At 38.1% G+C, this 21,179-nt stretch overlaps 1 protein-coding gene and 1 pseudogene across 2 annotated transcripts in view; one reads left to right on the top strand and one right to left on the bottom strand.

Annotated features, from left to right (window-relative positions):
• LOC308417768 (small ribosomal subunit protein eS8-like) overlaps window positions 1-19,032 on the bottom strand; it is a 59,967-nt pseudogene extending 40,935 nt beyond the window's left edge. The window contains exon 1 of the transcript in view: window positions 18,883-19,032. The product of the transcript in view is annotated as a small ribosomal subunit protein eS8-like (transcript). The remainder of the gene's footprint in view (window positions 1-18,882) is intronic.
• FCHSD2 (FCH and double SH3 domains 2) overlaps window positions 13,880-21,179 on the top strand; it is a 112,438-nt gene continuing 105,138 nt past the window's right edge. The window contains exon 1 of the mRNA XM_080913279.1: window positions 13,880-13,954. The gene's annotated coding sequence lies outside the window, so the exon portion shown is untranslated. The remainder of the gene's footprint in view (window positions 13,955-21,179) is intronic.

The raw sequence follows: 21,179 nt of genomic DNA, 5'->3' as shown, positions 1-21,179 counted from the left end.
ATTAAGTTCTCTTGAAAACTTAACAGTTTAAAATTATAACTGGGAACATAATTCTAGTAATGCTTGCTCAAGTAAACATAAAGAACAGAAATAATTAGTTTTTTAAAAGTTGTTTTTCACCTTAATTTTAGTGTGAAGATGATGATTTCTGCCTGCGTTTTTAACCTCTTTTCTCCTTCATTCTCCCTCTTTTCCTTTCTGGAACTCACTATGTAGTCTACTTTGGGTTTGAAATGGTTATCCTGCCCACATAATAGGCAAATCTACCACTAAGGCATAGTTTTGGTTTATAATACAGGGTCTTGCCTTTTTTTTTTTTTTTTTAAGCTTATGCTACCCTTCAACTAGCTCTGTAGTCCAGATTGGCCTTGAATTAGGGAGGCTACTGCTTCAGCCTCCAGATGCTGGGATTACAGCTGTGTGTGTGTGTGTGCATAACATGCTGAGTTTGTTTCTGAATTGCAGATAGAGGCTTAGATAATGCTGGGAAGAAATAAGGAAATGCTTTGGGGATTTGGTAAATTAACATTACTTGATAGAAGTTATGTATGCTGGGCTAGTCAGAGAACTTAAACCAAACACACACACGCACACACACACACACACAAAACACCAAAGAAGACTTGTACACTGGCATTGTATGCTTAACGAAGGCTCTTTTCTTGGTTTAATGAAGTTAAACAAGTTTAATTCTGTAGAATTTGTTAATGGTAGGTAGTATTGTATATATGTCAGCTAGAAAGCATTATTTTAAATCTAGTACTTTTGTGTGAAAAAATATTCGTTTGGTGAATCTTTGTTAGAGTAGTCTCTGTTTAGAATGGCTATTTTACATTAAAATAGAATAAATTATATTTTCTTTAGTATAAAATTTGGTGAAGAAATGGGTACAGATGCAATACTGTGGCACTCTAGAGAACTTTCATCCTCTGGATTATAAAAAGTGATTCCTTTTTTAGAAGGAAATAACATACGTGTGAAATGCAAGATCTAGTTGACAAAATAAGTCAGCTGCATAAAACGTTAAGATACACAGTGCAACTACAGCTAAGTCAGATTTATGTGTTTACATGTCAACTCAAGGACTGGAAAGCATTTTTCATGAAATTGTAAGGTCATAAGTTTGATACCTAGAATTCACAGTTAAAAAGGAGACATGGCGGTATGTGCTGTATTTTGAAATTTGTCATTGTGGTGGCTTGAGTAAGAATGGCCCCCATAAGCTTACGTATTTGAATGCTTGGTCACCTGGGAGTGAAACTGAAAAAATGACAAGGATGGGAAGCCGTGGCCTTGTTGAGTAGGTGACCATTTGGAGGAAATATGTCATTGGGATGGACTTTGAGGTTTCAAAATTCATGCCAGGCCAAGTCTCTTTCTCTCTACCTATGGATCAGGATGTAGAACTCTCAGCTGCTCCTCCATCACCCTGTCTGCCTGCACGCTCCCATGCTTCTCACCTTGATGATAATGGACTAAGCCTCAGAAACTGTAAGCCAGCCCCGATTAAATGTTTTCTTTTATGAGAGTTGCCTTGATCATGGTGTTTTTTAACAGCAACAAAACTGTGACTAATGCAGCATTTCAGAGTGTGGGGTTTTCTGTTTTGTTTTTGCTTTTTATCATTTTAAAATGTTTTATTCTTTTGAAATTACAGCATCATTTTCTTTCTTCCCTTTTCTCCCTCCAACCCTTCCCATTTACCTTCATACCTTGCTTGTTCTCTCTCAGATTCATAGCCTTTATTTCTTTTTTATTTTGCATTTAATAATATTTTTCAGTTTTCATTAACTATAATCACCATTTGTTAGGTAATTTGCTGTATGCTAGGAATTGTTCTGATGATTAGATTTAGGTTTCTTTATTGTGTACATTTTCCAATCAAGTAAGCTATGACATAGAGTTGTTAATTACATCATCTTGTTATTTATAAGTAGTAGGTCTGAAATTTGACCCCACATTTGATTAAGTAACATCATAAATACCTTGGCTGGCAAGACCTCTCATTAGGTAAGGGCACTTGGTGTTCAAACCTGCCACCTCCAACTTTTTTTTTTTCCTTTAAATTGTCTTTTATTTATATGGGTATCATTTCTTGTCTTGTTTATTTTGATCCAACAGTTACCCCAAATTTGATTCCCACACCCATGTGAAGTTGGAAGGAGAGAATTGATTCTACAAAATTGTCCCCTGATTGCTATATGTACCCTTTCCCTACATTGTGTGTGTGTGTGCGTGTGTGTTTGTCTACATACTTCCTTGTGTGCACTAATAAAAAATTTAAAAGACAATGTACAATGTTGTAAAATCCTGTTAGTTTCTGATACAAGTTACCATTATCTGAGAAGAGGGAACCACAATTGAAAATATGTTTCCATCAGATTGGTCTGTAGACAAGACTCTGGGACATTTTCAAAATTATTGATGGATATGGGAGGGCCCAGCCCACTGTGGATCGTTCCATCCCTGAGCTGGTGGTCCTGGGTTGTATAAGAAAGCAGGTTGAGCAAGACACAGAGAGCAAGCCACAGAGAGCAAGCCAATAATCAGCACTCCCCCATGGTTTCTGCATCAGTTCCCTTCCTCTAGGTTTCTGCCACGACTTTGGTACACTACAAGTCTGTAAGATAAAATAAGCCCTTTCCTCCTCCAGTTGCTGTTGGTCCTGATGTTTCATCACACTAATAAAAACCCTGACAGAGACATAAGAGGGTACACATTACCATGTCTGCTCTTTGAGTTTACTATTTTTTATGTTTTGTTGTTTGTTGCCTTTAAAACAGTTCAGAATTAGAATCTTGGTTCTAATACTGTTTTTCCTTTAAAGTCTGTCTGAGTATTCAGCTCTTCTAGAAAGCTTCAACTGGCTGCCTTTTCTTAAGCTGGTTTCACTGTTAGTTTTTTAGTCTCTTTATCTAAAAGTGAATCTTTTAACTATGACCTTTTTAAAGAATAGCACACGTTTCAACTGTGTCCAGTACTTGGAGTAACGTCAGCATATAGTTGAAAATGCTCAGGCAATACTTAAATGAAAACCGTGGCACATACATGTCTGCCTTTGCCTTCACAGAACTCATTTAATTATCTTCGCATCATTGATGTTGATCCATTACTTCTCTTATTTTTGAAATAAAAAAAAACGCAAGGTCAAGACAAGTAGATGAACTTAAAGTTTAACCCATGCTTGTTTGTTTGTGCTCTTAACCAGTTTCCCAGAGACTCAGGAAATCACTTGTGACTTTCTTATCCCCATGGCAACAGTCTAATCAGCTTGTAACTTTTATTCTAGTACGTCAGGTACTATGGAGGTACCTTGTAAATTTTGGTTTAAAATTTCTGGTGGTGGTACTTTGCACCCAGCACTGGTCTGTAGCAGCAGAAGGATCTTAAGTTTGAGGTCTCCCTGTCTCTAAAATCTAAGGCCTGTCCAGGCGAGATGGTTTAGAGGCTAAGGGCATTTTGCCACTAAGCCTGACAACTAGAGTTTGATTCTTAGAACCCACATGATGGAAGGAGAGAACCAACCAATATTTTACCTTCATATCTGTACTTTGGGGTGAACACTCACATGCATACATACTCCATACTAAGCAAATAATAAGTTTTTAAATACTAAAAAAGAGTTAGTGATGGAACAACAACTTAAAAAACATGAGTGACTTTCATTTGTTACTCAATACTACCTAGTTTATGTCAGAATTTACCTGGTCATCCATAAGAAATGCACATTTTCTAATTCACTCTATTGAAGTGGAAAAGCAATGGAAAGCTTGAGTGGTATAGGACATACAGTTTGAGTAGAATTGATGCTTGGGTAACTTTCTCTACTCTGAGTTTTGAGATGTTATGTTTTATTGATGTGATTATTTTTGTAAATACATTATATTATTGATATAATTAAAATAGAAACTATCTTTGTTAGTATAAGCTTAGGCTTTGATACTTGCTTTTAGAATTAGTGACACCTTTTTGTGAGTAATTGTTTAAGCAGCTAGAAATTGCAGAACAGTCCAATTAGATACTCTACTTGACAGTTTTAGTGTCTGTTTCCCCTGAGGCAGTGTCTCACTGATACAGCGTCTCTGTATCTCTGGCTGGCCTGGAACGTATTTACACTAGGCTGGCCTCACAGAGACCCATCTGCCTCTGCCTCCGAGCTCTGGGACTAAAAAGTCATGTGCCATCATGCCTGACTAAAGTAGTTTTTTCCTGAAAGACTTAAAAATTCAGCGTGGGCTCTAAGTGAAGTTTAAATTTGGTGTGAAAAATGGAATTTTTAAAAGGGTTTTTAACTTTTACTAATTTGTCCCATTTCTAGTTGCAGTAGTTTCATGATAAATAGTTTTACTTTAAAACAAATAACACTAAAGTGTTTCTGTGTCATGACCATTTTTATTATCCTAGATTAATTTGATTTTGGGGTGTATGTGTGTGTTTCAGGAATCTGATTCCTAAAGACCCTTCACTAGTTAATAAGAACTCAGTGTTAAAAATAGACAGCACGTGACAGCAAAAATAGACAGCACGTGACAGCTGCTTTGCAAGTGACATTGTTAAAAGAAAAACCATCGAACTGGGAGAAAATGATTGCCAAAAAATTATTCATATCAGTAATATAGAAGAACTCTTAAAAGTGACTAATAGTAAATGCAAAAAAAAAAATGGCAAAACTGTGTAGATAGTGAAGGTCAGTGATTGAAGGAGGTCATCACTGTGGTGAGGGAGGGAGGCCGCAGAGGCTTCAGGGTAGGGAAGCTATAGATACTGTGTTGTTAATTTGTCAAAACTGATGAATAGTAAACAGTAATACAAGCCATGAACATTAGTTAATGTGCTAACATTTCATTAATTCTAAGAAATGCATTATACTAAGAAAGATTTTAATAACAACAACTGGTACAGACAACTAAGTAGGAACCCTGCACTTCCTGTTCAGTTTCTTTGCTATAAAGAATTAAGGTTGTTGTTTTCACAGTGTATGTGTATAATCATTCACCAAAGTAAGGAGTAATATAGTTCAACAGTTATTTACTGAGCAAAGTTTGTGAACAATGCCAGGTTTTTATAGTTCTATTCTTCAAAGAACTTAGTTACAGCTGTCAGTAAAAATGTATAGCAATTTGAGACAGCATGCGTGATTTTATCTAAATTGAGTAGTCCAGTATTTTAAACTTTGAAAAATGATCTGGATCTGAGTCTGCTTAACTAGCTGAGTTAGTTATCTTTTGTAAATTACTTAACTTTTTAAAACTTTTTTTTGCTTATCTACTACATAAGATGATGCTTATAGAAGTTCACAGAAAAGTTTAGGCATCTTGTATGATCATGAAGGAATGGCGCTTTTTTTTAATGTTCAGACGCATTTGAGCTATTTCTCCTGAGTTTCCACCACTGTTCACAGATGGCTGTTGTCAAGCACAAGATACCATTTGCTTACTGATTAAATACATTCCAGCTTTTGCTTTTGAGAAAGAACTGCTTTTACAGCTGTCTTTGACAGTGGGTAGCCCAGTCATGCTGGCTAGTGTAACACTTTTTAAGGCTGAAAACAACAGAGACCAAATCATTTCTCCCTGGTAAAAAAAATCGTGTTGTGACGGAGGTTTTAAAATAGGTACTAGCTACTTTTCACCCTAAAAACAGGGCGTTAAATTAGGAAGACATTTTAAATAGTATAGTTTTAATGATGTTTGCTGACTTACTAATATTTTCACAAAGCTAAAATTTTGGACATTCTTTTCTAAAAGTCCAGAAGCTATAATTTGTGTTTTTTCAATTGACAGATTTCTTTTTTTCAATTAATATATTTCTTTTCCTGATGCTAAGAACAGAACCTAGGATTTAAAGCATTCTAGGCAAGGGCTATTCCCACTCTGGGAACTGCTTTAATAAACTGGGCCAAATTTAAATTTTAACCAATTACCAAATTAAATCATTATTAGGAGATGACAGCGACCATGAAAATATTGCAAACTCCTTTCCTGACAGCCACCATGATATGGGAAAAAAAAATTACTAAATACAGGGGAAGGGGAGGGCTCGGAGGGAATAAAACAAACAAATAAATAAATAAAACAAATACCCAGGGATCATGACTGTATAGCTACCATTCTTAGATAAGAATTCTACTGAAAAAATGGCAGACAGAGTAAAAGCTAATGAAATTTTATTTTATCTATTTATTTATTTGGGTCATGGTCTCACTATGTCGCTGTAACTGGCTTGGAACTCATGTTGTAGATCATGATAGCCATTCGTAGAAACTTTGCTTTTGTATTTAAGTGCTAGGATTAAAGTAATCAACTATCATGCCATGAAGCTATTGGCATTTTAGAAGAAAGCTAAATCAGAGTGTTCTGTTCTATAGACTTTTTCCTGATAAAAGTTTGAATTTCTGTTGCAGAATTTTTCTTTCTACAGGGAAAAAAAAATCAGTGGACAAGGTTAAAGAAAACTTAATAATTAAATAACTGTTACCTACTTTTTACTGTTAGGTAGATCTAGCTAAAAAATAAATAAAAGAGGACACATTTTATTAAATAGCTGCTAAGTTATTTCTCATGTTGTCAATAGCATTGCATAAACCAGGTATCTAGCTCGCCCTAAGAACTTATGCATGTGCTTGCCGTGGTGGGACTGACACGTCAGTATTCAGTGGGAAACAACGTATGTTAGACAGATAAGCTGTCTGTCCTGCACATGCTAAGGTACTGAGTTTTGTATAAAGAGGGTGACTTAAAGATGACACACAAATCCCAGTTATTAGAACCTTCTAAGAAAACGTTTAAAATGTTTCATATGATTCTGTTTAAGCATGTAGTATTAATGTTGCTTTTACTTGGAATTGAATAAAAGAAAGATAGGCAAGGGGCTTTTGGTGTTGTTTGGGTTTGATTTGTGAGTCTTACCACATATAGCCTATACTGGCCTCAGATTTGCAGTGTAGCTGGCTGACCTCATCCTTCCAAATGCAGTAATTACAGGTGTGAATACCAACCATGTTAGAATATATTTACCTGTGTAATCTTTTAGTCGAAAATGTATATTAAGTATGTGTGTGTTTGCTAGGCTTCTTCCCTTTTGCTACTCTCTACTTTGTGGAAGCAGATCACTCTTAGTACAACCTACTTTCAAGTGGTAGAAAATTTTATATATTATATATGTATATATGTTTCTTTTTTATTGGTTATTTCATTTATTTGCATTTCAAATGTTATCTTTCTTTCTGGTTCCTCTTTACACTCCCATCTTATTTCCCTCTCCCCTGCTTCTATGAGGGTGCTCCCCCACCCACCTACCCACCCACTCCTGCCTGAATGTCCTAGCATTCCCCAAGCTGGCACATCAAGCCTCCACAGGACTAAGGGCCTCTCCTCCCATTGATGCCAGACAATGCCATCTTCTGCTACATCTGGAGCCATGGGTCCCTCTGTGTGTTTACTCTTTGGTTGGTGGTTTAGTCTCTAGGAGCTCTGGGGTGTTCAGTTGGTTGATATTGTTGTTCTTCCTACGGGGTTGCAAATCTCTTCAGCTCCTCTAGTCTTTCTCCTAACTCCTCCATTGAGGTCCACTGCTCAGTCCTATGGTTGGCTGTGAGCATCAGCATTTGAGTTTGTCAGGCTCTAGCTGAGCCTCTCAGGGACAGTTCTATCAGGCTCCTGTCAGCAAGCACTTCACATCAGCAACAGTGTCTGGCTTTGGTGTCTGCAGATGGGATGGATTCCTAGTTGGGGTGGTCTCTGGATGGCCTTTCCATCAGTTCCTGCTCCACTCTTGGTCAGCCTTTTTGTAAAGAATTCTTATTGGAACAAAGTATTAAAAGCCAAGGTCTTGACACCGCGTGTATATAGTGACTGCGTGTGTGTCATTGCTTCTAGGAGTTTCAGTGGACAGAGCTAGATACTTTTTACTGCTCACATATGCACATCCATCTATGTAATTATTTTATGCATATTTTTATTTAGATGTCTCCTGTTCTAATTTATCCACAAAGTTACTTGTTCCAGTTTCTCCATCTTGCTGATGATAACGTTATCTTTCCAACGTTGAGTAACATAGCTTCTATCATCTGTGTTCTATGTATTTATTTGCTTAATTCTGCCATCTGTATACCACATTGCAGAATTATTAAAATATAACTATTAGGGTAGTGTGTGTATGTATTTTTTTTTTTTGATTTTTGTTGCATAACTTCTAGTTAGAATATTATTCTCCAATATCATTTGGATTGGTTTGTAAAAGTATTGTTTTAAAGAGTTACAGTCTTTTGCCTTTCAATTCTCTATACTTACAATTATGCTGATTTTAGTAATGAACTTCAATTAAGTTGTGATTGTCTTTAAAGAAAAAAAAACCAACAAGCATTTCAAACCTTTCTTAAGGGTGGAATTAGGGCTGCTCTCATGGTGCCCCAGCCCACCCACTTTAATCCCAGCACTCAGGAGGCAGAGAGAGGAAGATCTCTGTATGTTCCAGTCAGCCTGGTCTGCACTGTTCTAGGCTAGTCAGGGTTACATAATGAAACCCTGTTGTGGGTAGGGTGGGAACATCCTCATGGAGACAGGGGAAGCAGAGGAGGTATGGGATGTGGAACTGTAGGAGGAGGGTGGACTGGGAGAGGAATAAAATCCTGAGTGTAAAAGTAAAATAAAGGACACTGTCAATAGGACAAAACGACAACCAGCAGGTTGGGAAAAGATCTTTACCAATCCTACATCCAATAGAGGGCTAGTATCCAATATATGCAAAGAACTCAAGAAGTTAGACCCGTTAAAAGGGGGGAGGGGAACAGAGCTAGACAAAGAATTCTCAACTGAGGAATATTTAATGACTCAGAAGCACCTAAAGAAATGCTCAACATCTTTAGTCATCAGGGAAATGCAAATCAAAACAACCCTGAAATTCCAACTCGTACCAATCAGAACGGCTAAGATCAAAAACTCAGGTGATACTGGCAAGGGTGTGGAGAAACAGGAACACCCCTCCATTGTGGCTGGGATTGCAAACTGGTACGACCACTCTGGAAATCAGTCTGGCAGTTCCTCAGAAAATTGGATATAGGACCCAGCTGTAGCACTCCTAGGTATGTATCCAAAAGATGCTTCAACTTATAACAAGGACACATACTTCACCATGTTCATAGCAGCTCCATTTATAATAGCCAGAAGCTGGAAAGAACCCTGATGTCCTTTAGCAGAGGTGTAGATATAGAAAATGCGGTATATTTTCACAATGTAGTACTACTCAGCTATTAGAAACAATGACCTCATAAAGTCCTTAGGCAAATGGATGGATCTAGAAAATATTATCCTGAGTGAGGTAATGCAGTCACAAAAGAACACACATGGTATGTACTCACTGATAAGTGGATATTAGCTCAAAGCTCAGAATACCTAAGATACAATCCACAGACCAAATGAAGCTCAAGAAGATGGAAGACCAAAGTGCAGATGCTTCAGTCCTTAAAAAGGGGAAAAAATATCCACAGGAGGAAATACAGAGACAAAGTTTGGAGCAGAGAATAAAGGAAGGTCTATCCAGAGACTGCGGGGATCCTTCCCATATTCAGTCACCGAACCCTGACAATATTTTGGATGCGAGGAAATGCATGTTGACAGGAGTCTGATAGAGCTGTCTCCTGAGAGGCTCTGCCAGAGCCTGACAAATACAGAGGAGGATGCTCTCAACCAACCATTGGACTGAGAACTGGGTCCCCAATGGAGGAGCTAGAAAAAGGACTAAAGGAGCTGAAGAGATTTGTAACCCCACAGGAAGAACAATATCAACCAACCAGACCCCACAGAGCTCCCAGAGACTAAACCACCAACCAACCAAAGAGTACACATGGAGAGAACCATGGTCTCTGCAACATATGTAGCAGAGAATAGGCTTAGAGCGGAGAGGTCCTTGACTCCATGAAGGCTCAATACTCCATTGTAGGGGAATGCCAGGGTGGGGAGATGGGAGGTAGTGAGGAATACTCTCTTAGAGGCAGGGGAGGGGGTATGGGATAGGGGGACTCCAGAGGGGAAACTGGGAAAAAGGATAACATTTGAAATGTAAGTAAAGAAAATATCCAATAAAAAATTTAAAAAGTAAAATAAAACAAACAAACTTCAAAAGACACAATAAATAAGGAAGGAAGGAAGGAAGAAAGAAAGAAAGAAGGAAAGAAAGGAAAGAAAGAAAGAAAAGGAATTGGGGCCTGAATGGATGGCTTAGTAGATAAAAGCATTTGCTTCTCTTAAAGAGGGTCTAGGTTTAGTTCCCAGCATATACAAAAATTAATACATTTAAGTGAGAGTGATTATAAAGCTTTTGTTACTATGAAATTGATGTGGGCATGTGGTAAGGTTGTTATCACACCTTCCATGTAGCGTGTGTAGTGTACTTATGTAAGCATAGCATATACAGAACGTTGTTTCTTAATATTTAAAAAAGCCACCTGATGTCCATCTTAGTGAAGTTCAAGTTTTAATTTCATTCTGTGCTGTGGAAAGAATGGTCATATACAGAATGGCTCTGGGGGAGCCAGGAGCACACCCTGCTCAGCTCGCTGTTGTGAATGGGCCAAAGGTTAAACCATCAGTCCATTTCCCAGTGTCTCCTTAACAGTGGCTTTCTTTGTATTTCTTCACTTGTTAGGGAAATACAGCAAGTGTTACTGAATGGTAAAACAAAGCAAGTCTTATATAAGACACTGACAGCGTCTTAAAAAGTTGGAATAAGATGTCATTGGATGTTCCAAAGGCAGTCCGATAGTACTACATTTTTATGGAAGTCACTGCTTCAGTGGGAATTATATTGCTATTCAAAGGAACTTTCCGTATGTGGTGTTCAAGTCATTGTAAATAAATATATGCCTAGTAGACCAGGTTTAGAGAGTAATACTACTTCCATGGGAGAGGGTGAAGAAAAAGCCTTTTAAAGATGGCCAGCCATAACTTTATTTTCCTTAGCAAATTAATTAGTGTGGATAATTTTCTTTGTAACAGACCATTCATCTATATGGTATAGCTTTCAGCATAATTTAGAAGGTGAACTAGTTAATTTAAGTATATAAAATGCCCTCGGAGGCATGAAATGTTATTTAGGACCTAACTGATAGTGGTCATGGAGTATATCTGAGCATCTATGCAGATTGGATCTTGAACAGCTGCATAGAGTGCATAGAAATCATGATTCCCGTCTCTGAACTAACTTGAATAAAGTCTTTCATCTAGAGATCTCACTGTTTGTTCAGTTTATGAATCCCTCAACTCATCTCTGAAAGGTTCATTCAGTTTAATACAGTCCAGCTTTGTGGTCTAGAGCTCTAGAAACTGCTTTTGAGGTTTAGAATGCACAAAAAGTTAGCAAATTAATCCATTGATTTTTTTTTTTAGAATTAGAGAAAATCTACTTTAAATGATGTCTTTTCATAAAACTTGAGAACTTGAGATTCTAGCTCAAGCTTAATTTGTCATTTTGATATAGACCTGGAACTTGCTGTGTAGACTAGCCTGCCCTTAAATTCCTGGCAGTACTTCTTACCTCTGTTTCCTAAGAACTGGGATTGCAAGTCTGGATAGAATTTAACTGTTATGAACTATATTACCTTAAGTAATATCTGAATATTACAAAGTGTCCCATTTCCTTGTGGTTTTAACAGTTAGGTCTCTCTCACAGTTAGAGAAAATGTGAAGATGCTCTCATTTCCCTCCTTTTTCTCTCACTTTCCTGCCACCCTACCCTTTCTTTACTCCTTGGTTTTTCAAACCAGGGTTTCTTTATGTACCCTTGACTAACCTGGAACTTGCTCTGTAGACCAGGCTGGCCTCTGCCTCTGCCTCCCAAGTACTGGGTTTAAAGTGTGTACTACCACTGCCCCACCCCCACCCCTGCTTTATTACTTCTTCTAAGGGGAGCATTTCTTAGACTATGTTTTTTTTTTTTTTTTTTTTTGGTGTGTGAAATGTTCTGCAAACATTTTAGAGTTAATTAAGATGAAATTTATTGTATCATTTATATGTGATTTTAAAAAAGTTATATCATCTGTTCCTTATTTGGACATTTATTATATTTATTTTTAGAAGCTTCTTGTTACTTGGCATTTTATGTTTTATACTGCTTATTTCTCTCTACAGCTAGTGAGTTCTTTTAATTCAGGGATTTTAGTTAACCTTTTTAAATATTAAGGTGCAATATGAAACAGGTATTGAAATAAACTCCAGTGTTTATTTACTTTGAGACATATATATAATCCCTTTTAAGGATAGCCAAATTTGATAATAATTGAAGAGTTTATTTATAGTCAAAACTAATAGTCATACTATCATTTTTCCTATGCAAAAATTAAGGACCACAGAAATTTTGATCCAAACATGTCCAGCCTACAATGATAGAACACCAAAGATTGATATACATTAGGAATAGTAATGTAACTGGAATTTATTCATCCAGTCAGTGGATATTTTAGCTACACCTAGCTGCTAGTCACTCTGTTACAGCCTGGGGATATAGTACTTTATTGATAAAAATATATAAATAAACAGTCTCTGCCTAATGTAATTTATAGTTAATAAACAGAAAAAATATTTAAACAAGACAGTAACAATATGAGGATTATGAATAGATAGGATTGCATGACAGAGAAACTCCAGGTGTAGAGAGTGGTTAAAAAGATAGAATACAGGTAAGGACATACCTAGCTTGTGCTACTAAGTTTCTCAGGAGTCCATGGAAAACTTATTGTGGGTCTTAGTTAGGAACTGGAAAAGAAAGCAAGGAATCAGCCAAAGCCTTTTGGGGTCATGATAATGGAGCCAGTTTGAAGGGTGTCCTAAAGATTACGTGTGATTACAACTGATTAGAATACATCCATTATTTAAGAGTCAGTCTATAATAGGCCAGAACCGACCTATCAAATGTTTATCCTCCTTCTCCTTTAAGAACTGCATTTCAGGGGAACCAAATAGTTCATAAAGATAGTTCATTCATATAGAATTTCATTCTATAAATAAAGTATACTAGATTAGTAGAGTGAAATGAAACACTTGTGCATTGAAACTGTTCTTTTGCTTATACTTATGAGCACAGGGTTAGGAAAACTAACAGCCATTAAAACAAAGGAGGTAAGAATTATGATATGATAGAGAGATGCTGGAGAGATATTTTATGTAATGGAAACAACATGAACAAGGTTCAGAGGTGAGAAAGTTGGGTTCCCTAGAGTATAAGAGATGTTAAGTGGAAGTACTGGAGATTGTAGCTAAGATAAGTTCTTAGAATACATCATATCTGGAAATACTGAAACCCAGCTGTTGCCAAGTTTAGGAAGAACTTAAGACTCAAAGGAGCTTTAGTTCTCGTTATGCTTTGAGTGGAAAGAACGCTGTTTTAACACAGGCGTTTGCTGAGTTGGGCTTAATTGATTTGGCAGTAGATCTTTTAAGAAAGGTACTCTGATTGTTATTCATTTCAGCATGGTATTTATGGATATAATATAGAAGTAAAGGTCTATTACATAGGGCCTATTAATCTTGCTATTTGACCACATTTGTGATTAATCTAAAAGGAATATATAATTTAGAATAGTTTAACCTTACTTCCCAAGAAAAGGTTTTTCTATTTTAAGTGACTTATGATGCATGTGTATGTTTTTTGTGTGTGTGTATGTGTGTATGTGTGTGTTTTAATAAAAAGATACTTAAAATCTGTCTTAAAATGTGGAACATAATCTAAGTTTGCTCTTTAGTTAAAGAAACCAGGGTATATCTGTCTGGTCTACAGCGAATACTGTTGCTCTCCTGGTACATGAGAGTTTGGTTGCTGGAGTTTAGAAATGTGTCCCATGCTTCATCCCATTTTTTTTCTCATCCTTATATATATTTTAACAGGGTATCCAGAAGTTGGCTAGTCAATACCTGAAGAGAGATTGGCCTGGAATAAAAACTGATGATCGGAATGATTACAGGTAACTTAATAAATGGCTCTCTCGCTCTCTGTCTCTGCTCTGTCTCTCTCTGTTTGTGTGTGTTCAGTCAACCTCAGATACCATTGCTTTAGTACCATCAACTTATTTTTTAAGACAGTGTCTCTTGTGGGCTCTGGGATTTGCCAGTAAGTCTGGGGTGATTGGCCTGCAAACCCTAGGGAACCTCTTTTTTTTTTTACTTCCCCAGCACATTCAACTACACCCAATTTCTTGTCTGTGTTTGGTAATTCTATGTCCCTGTGTTTGTATGGCATGTACTTTGTATTATTAAGTGTTAACCCTAGTTTCTTTCTTTTTTTTTTAAAGTAGCCTTATTTAGAAGCCTATCACAGTTTGAAAATGTAACACTGTTTTTTTTTTTGTTTGTTTCTTTCTTTGCCTCTGTTTTTAAGACGTAATTGTTTTTAAAATTATATCCTATAACATATATAAATAAGCTTTGTGAATTAGATTATTTGAACATATTTAAGCCAGAATTACATATTAATCAGTGCCCATATGTGGAATCGAAAGAACAGAAATACAGATTGGTTTCTTGTGAACCTATGACCCTAGAGCATTGTTGCGATAGAAATGAAGCAAGTTTACACTGCGGTCCTGCTCATTGGTTCATTGAAAGTAAATCTTGCATTTTGAAAATTGGGGCTTTTGTGAGCTTGGGTGAGTACTTCACATGACACTGGGAATGTTTGTGTAACAGGGTGTCCGGAAGTTTGCCTGTCATGTTCTACATGCAGTGACAGCAGAGTGCGGATTCGGTACTCAGTAACCCACCATTGTCTTGTGGTTTTGTTTAGACTTTGATGCCTTTCGGAGCATCAAATTTTGGAATTATTTATTGGCTTTTGTATTCAGGGATGTCCTTAGTTTGGAAGATAGAGAAGTTAAAGAACTCGGTGTTTACCATCTTTTTGGAATTAAGATCAATTCCAGTGAACAACAGTTAAAAGACCTATGTATGAAGTATTTAAAGCTACAGAAATGTTGATAAAGACTGACATCATCAGAGCATATTTTTTATTGGATATTCCCTGTATTTACATTTCAAATGTTATTCTCCCACCCCTGCTCCCATTCCTCCTCCCCCCTCTACTTTGCTTCCATGAAGGTGCTCCCTCTCCCAATTACCCTCTCCACCTCAGTGCCTTGCTGTTCTCCTACAGTGGGAAAATGTGCCTTCACTGGACCAAAGGCCTCTTTTCCCATTGATATCAAACAATGCTGTCCTCTGTTACGTATGCAACTAGAGCCATGGGTCTCTCTATGTGTGCTCAATGGTTGGTGTTTTAGTCCATGGGAGTTCTGGAGGATTTGGTTGGTTGATGTTCTTCCCATGGGGTTGCAAACCCTTTCAGCTCCTTCAGTCCTTTCTCTAGCTCTTTCATTGGGGTCCCCATGTTCAATCCAATGGTTAGCTGCAAGCATCCTCAACTGTATCTATATGACTCTGACAGAGTCTCTGAGGAGGCATTCATATCTGGCTCCTGCCACTAAGCACTTCTTGGCATCAGCAATAGTGCTTAGGTTTGGTGGTTACATATGGGGTGGATCCCCAAGTGAGGCAGTCTCTGAATGATCTTTTCTTCAATCCCTGCTCCTCTATTTGACCTTGTATTTTCTCCCTGGTGATCTGATAGGATGTGTGGGAGTATTTTGATCTTCTTATATCTGCTGAGGCCTGTTTTGTGACTGTATGGTCAGTTTTGGAGATGTTGCCGTGAGGTGCTGAGAAGAAGGTTTAAGAATGGGTCTAGAAGGTAGAATGATACTAGAAATCCCAATGGTTGTTTACACTGGCATACTTCAACTTCCATAGCCACAAATAATGGATGGTGTAACTTTAAAGTAAAATGGGAAATAAAAATAGAGATCTTTTTATCTTACCACTATGCAAACAATTCAGCTGAGGGGAAAGAGATAGGGGGGCCAAGTTCTAAATAAAATAAATAGACAAAATAAAGCCTGTGGTTAGCATGCAGGCTCTGTATTGCTGGTGGGAATCAGCCTTCAGGAGAGACTGTGATCCTGACACAGGATTGCAACTAATGGGTACAGTGTATTCTACTTTGTTTAGATTACTAAAGAAGGAAGGATAGTGGCTGTGCTCCCAGGCACACTTATAAAACCTTACTGTAAGAGGTATTTTAAGCAAACAGTTACTGAATAACTTACTAGATACCGGACACCTTGCAGGAGCTTTATTCTCATTCATTATTATTAAAACAACCTAGTGGGGGAAATATAATTATCTTTACTTTATATAGTAAGTCAGCACTTACTAAACTTTAAGATTAGAGACCTTGAAAAGATAGGTTGTTTGTCTTTCAGGAACTCTCAGAAGGTAGCTACTATCAACAGTTGTTGAATTGGGAAGCTATAGGGGTGCTTATGGCAGAACAGTCTTGGCTTACAGCATTTTTGATGTCTAAGGCGTTGCCAGGCAGACAGTGTGGTGACAGGGACATGAGAAGTAGCATGTTGAAGGTGTGGAGCACAGGAAAGTACAGTGTTGGGTAACAGTACAAAGTTCAGGATGGCTAGTGTGAAATCCGTAGGTTGCAGGGCAAAGCTAGCAGTGGGTGTGAAGAGTACATTAGTAACCATCATAAAGGGCTTTGGATACCATGCCTAGGGGCCTGTATTCAGAAGGTAACAGAGGCATTGAAGAATGTCTGTAGTGAAGGTAATGATTAACTCCATGATCACAGTATAAGGTAGAGTAGTTCAAAAATGCCCAAAGTATAGAACTTCAGAGTTCCTCATTTGTCTTTATTTGAATCATGAAAGTTATAGTAAAAATGGGGTGGTGAGGGACATTTCAGAGGTTTCTAAGAGCATGAAGCCAGAGGACTTACAGTTGGTTTGTTCTTGGGGTTTGCCAGTTTTATTCTCAAGCAAAGTATAGACAGCTTCCTTTGTATCTAAAATAGTTCTTGGCACAGAAGACAGTTGATAAATATTTACTGACTGACTAAAAATAGTTGGAGGGGAGGGAGATTATACAATGACTCTGAGAACATTCTCTTTTCAGTTTTTCATATTATTTCCTTCCTTTAACATACTAATATGATATCCATTTTTTCGTAACTAGTAGGTCTATCTGTAAACACAGACTTATTCATCCAACTTACAGACAAAGCTGATGCTGCTTCTTCAAACAGTCCTTATGGTCATCCAACTCAAGTCACCCCCTTGACTGACTTTATTTTCTTTCTTTTTTTAATGTTTTTTTTTTTGGATGTTTTCTTTACTTATATTTCAGATGTTATCCCCTTTTCCAGTTTCCCCTCTGGAATCCCCCATCCCATCCTCCATTCTTCTGCCTTTATAAAAGTGCTCCCCCTCCCACCCACTCCCTCCTACCTCCTTACCCTGGCATTCCCCTATACTGGGGTATTGAGCCTTCACAGGACCAAGGGTCTCTTCTCTCTTTGATGCCTGATAAGGCCGTCCTCTGCTATATATGTGACTAGAGCTTTGGGTTTCTCTATGTGTTCTCTTTGGTTGGTAGTTTAGTCTCTGGGAACCCTGGGGGGGGGGGTCTGATTGGTTGATATTGTTATTCTTCCTATGGAGTTGAAAACCCCCTCAGCTCCTTCAGTCCTTTTTCTAGCTCCTCCATTGGGGAATCAATTCTCAGTCCAATGGTTGGTTGAGAGCATCCTCCTCTGTATTTGTCAGGCTCTGGCAGAGCCTCTCAGGAGACAGCTAGATCAGGCTCCTATCAGCATATGCTTCTTGGAATCCACAATATTGTCTGGGTTTGGTGACTGTATATGGAGTGGATCCACAGGTGGGGGAGTCTCTGGATGACCTTCTGTTCACTCTTTGCTCTACACTTTGCCTTCATATTTCCTCCTGTAAATATTTTGTTCTCCCTTCTAAGAACTGAAGCATCTGCAATTAGTCTTCTATGTTCTTGATTTTCATGTAGTCTGTGGATTATATCTTGGGTAATCTGAGCTTTTTGGTTAATATCCACTTATCAGTGAGTGCATACTATATATGTTCTTTTGTGATTAGGTTACCTCATTCAGGATGATATTTTCTAGATTTATCCATTTGCCTAAGGACTTCATGAAGTCATTGGGTTTTTTGTTTGTTTGTTTTGTTTTGTTTTTAACAGACTTAGTTCATTTATTTTGTCTTTTATATAAACCCTTATGTGGTAGCCACAGCTGGAGCCTGGGTCCTCTGAACAGCCACAGCTGGAGTTGGATCCTCTGAACAGAGACTCTGGTGTGGGTTTTTATAAGATGATCAGTGAATTCCTGATAAGGGGGTGTGGTGAACAGTTTCTTTACAGAGGCCAGGGGTCAGGTAGCTGTAAGTCTTAGAGATAGCATCAAAGGTGGCCTTGGCAAAGTTGCCCAGGGTGGCAGTGCAGCCTCTGGCTGAAGTGTAGCAGTCATCTATACCGGCCATTATCAGAAGCTTCTTGGGCACAGGAACAGAGACAATGCCAGTGCCTCTGGGGACAGGAATGAGAAGCACCAGCACAGAGCCACAGCGGCCTGTCACCTTGCATGGGACAGTGTGGGACTTGCCAATCTTGTTCCCCCAGTAGCCTCTCCTCACAGGGACGATGGAAAGCTTGGCCAGGATGATGGCCCCTTGGATGGCAGTTGCAACCTCTTTGGAGCACTTAACACCATGACCAATGTGACCATTGTAGTCCCCGATAGCGACAAAAGCCTTGAACCTGGTCCTCTGGCCAGTCTGCTTCTGCACTGACATGATTTTCAGAACCTCATCCTTTAGAGATGCACCCAGGGAAAAGTCAATAATCTCAGACTCCTTAATGGGCAGGGAGAACAGGTAGATCTCTTCCAAAGACTTGATCTTCATGTCCTTAACCAGGCGGCCCAGCTTGGTGACGGGAATCCACTCCTTGTCTTCAGCTTTACCTCCTCGAGCCCCGCGACCTTGACCACGGCCTTGGCCTCAACCATGGCCCCTAAGACCACTGCCAAATCCTCCGTGCAGCCGCCTTGGCCTCCTAAGCCTGGGCCCCTGGGTCCTCTGGGCTGTCCCGCTGTACCAGCATCATCCGCCATTTGGTGTTTTCCTGAAGAAGAAGAAGGAAGTCATTGTTTTTAATAGCTGAGTAGTACTCCGTTATGTAAATATACCACATTTTCTGTATCCGTTCCTTTGTTGAAGGACATCTGGGTTCTTTCCAGCTTCTGGCTATTACAAACAAGACCGTTATAAACATAGTGGATCTTGTATCTCTGTTATATGTTGGAGTATCTTTTGGTATATGCCCAGAAGTGGTATAGCTGGGTCCTCAGGTAGTACTATATCCAATTTTCTGAGGAACTGTCAGACTGATTGCCAGGGTGGTTATACCAGCTTGTTTGAATGTCTTTCCTGACTTTACCTTTTCCATGGCTTCCATGATTTTGCCACACTCACTGCATCGGCAGCACGTTAGGGACTCTGAGCCTTGTACGAACCATTATTTCCCAGAAGCTGAACCTTTCTTTCTTTTCCAGAACTGCTTTTTCCATCAGTGGCACTTTCTGAGCTTGCTCTTGAGCTCCCAACTCTTCTGATAGTACAAAGTCAACTCCTAGAAATTTTAATTTAGGTAATTTGAGAGGATGGTGAAGGTACTCTGGAAAAGACAATAGATCAGAATGGAGAGTAAGAATGCCAATTTCCAGCTTAGGAAATCTAATTTTTTAAATATTATAACCCAGTTACATCATTTCTCCCTTTCTTTTCATCTCTCTAAACCTTCCTGTAATACCCTTCCATTATTTCTTCCAATTTATGGCTTCTTTTTTATTAATTATTGCTACATATGTATATGTATATATGACTACATATACTCTTAAATACATGAATGCAGCTGGTTCAGAAGTATATTACTATTTATATAGATGTTTCTAAAACTGACCATCTAGTATTTGATAACCAGTTGATAAGCTCTTCCCTAGGGCAGATTAATTTTCCTGCTCTCAGGATGCCTTAATTGCACAAAATTCTTTGTAGGCTTGAGGTGTTGTGGGCTTTCCCTCTGTCCACTGTCGATTGGTGTTGTCCTTGTGCAGCTCATGTTTAAACGTTCATGTTGGGAGACTTTATTGGTGTAGCTTCTAACATTCCTCAGAGACACAATCTCATTGGAAACATTATGACCCTCTGTTCTTTAAACTCCTCCACCCCCTCTTCTGAGCCCTACGTACTGAGTGTTTTGTCGAGGTATTTATTGGCAATGCCAATTTTTATTTGTTTATTTGAAGCCTATTTGGTTTTAGTAATTTCAGTTTCCTGTTCATTTTGTTTGTTGATATTTGGATTTAGTTTAAATTTTTTTATCAAGTAATATATGATTATCAATAGTATAGAAGAGTATGAGCAATATGGAGTCCGGCCTCTTTTTTTTTTTTTTTTTTTTTTTTTGAGTTATCATACTCTCACATTCTGTCCCCTGGATTAAGTTCTGTAAGAGACATGAGGGCTATTTGCCTTTATTTTTTTTCTGTGCACTTTATTTATGATTTATTCATACAGTTTTATTCTTTTTATTCAGGGCTGGAATTATTATATGCATATGTTCCTGTAGACATCTCTCTGCCAGAAAATGTGCATATGCCTGCACACATGTACCAAATCTTCTTTAAACAGCCTTTCACATAGTTCTTCATTATTTTTAATGGCTATTTTAATATCTCTGTCATTTATTTCCATGTTAGTAATTAATGACTAGTAAATAATGCTTTAGTGAATAAGTCTCCTGTGTTCATAAATGATTCTTTGTACACTGTGAAAGTATGAAAGTCTGTGGGGTAAGTCATTGAGAGGAAATTCTGGGTAAAGGTTTAATCTTTACACGTAGGTTTTTCACTGTCAGTGCTCCTCAGAGTTCCCTCCTTGGCTTTCTAGAAATTTCTCTCACAAATCTTGGTTTTAAATATTGTTTGTAGAGGCTGGAGAGATGGCTCAGTGATAGAGCACTGGCTGCCCTTCCAAAGGTCCTGAGTCCAATTCCCAGCATCCACATATCAACTCACAGCTATCTATAACCAAAGTCCCATGAAATCCAGTGCTTTCTTCTGATCAGACAAAATATCCACATAAATAAGTAAATAGTGTCTGTAAGTTGACATTAACATCTTTATTGGAAAATATTTCCTTTTGTTTTCTTCTGCACCTGGATCTGATCCGATGCCAGAGGTACCCAGATTGTGCTAGG

This window comes from Micromys minutus (assembly GCF_963924665.1).
Source record: "Micromys minutus genome assembly, chromosome: 2".
Lineage (NCBI taxonomy): Eukaryota > Metazoa > Chordata > Mammalia > Rodentia > Muridae > Micromys > Micromys minutus.
The sequence above is the reverse complement of the archived record's forward strand: the minus strand, read 5'-3'. Positions and strand labels throughout refer to the sequence as shown.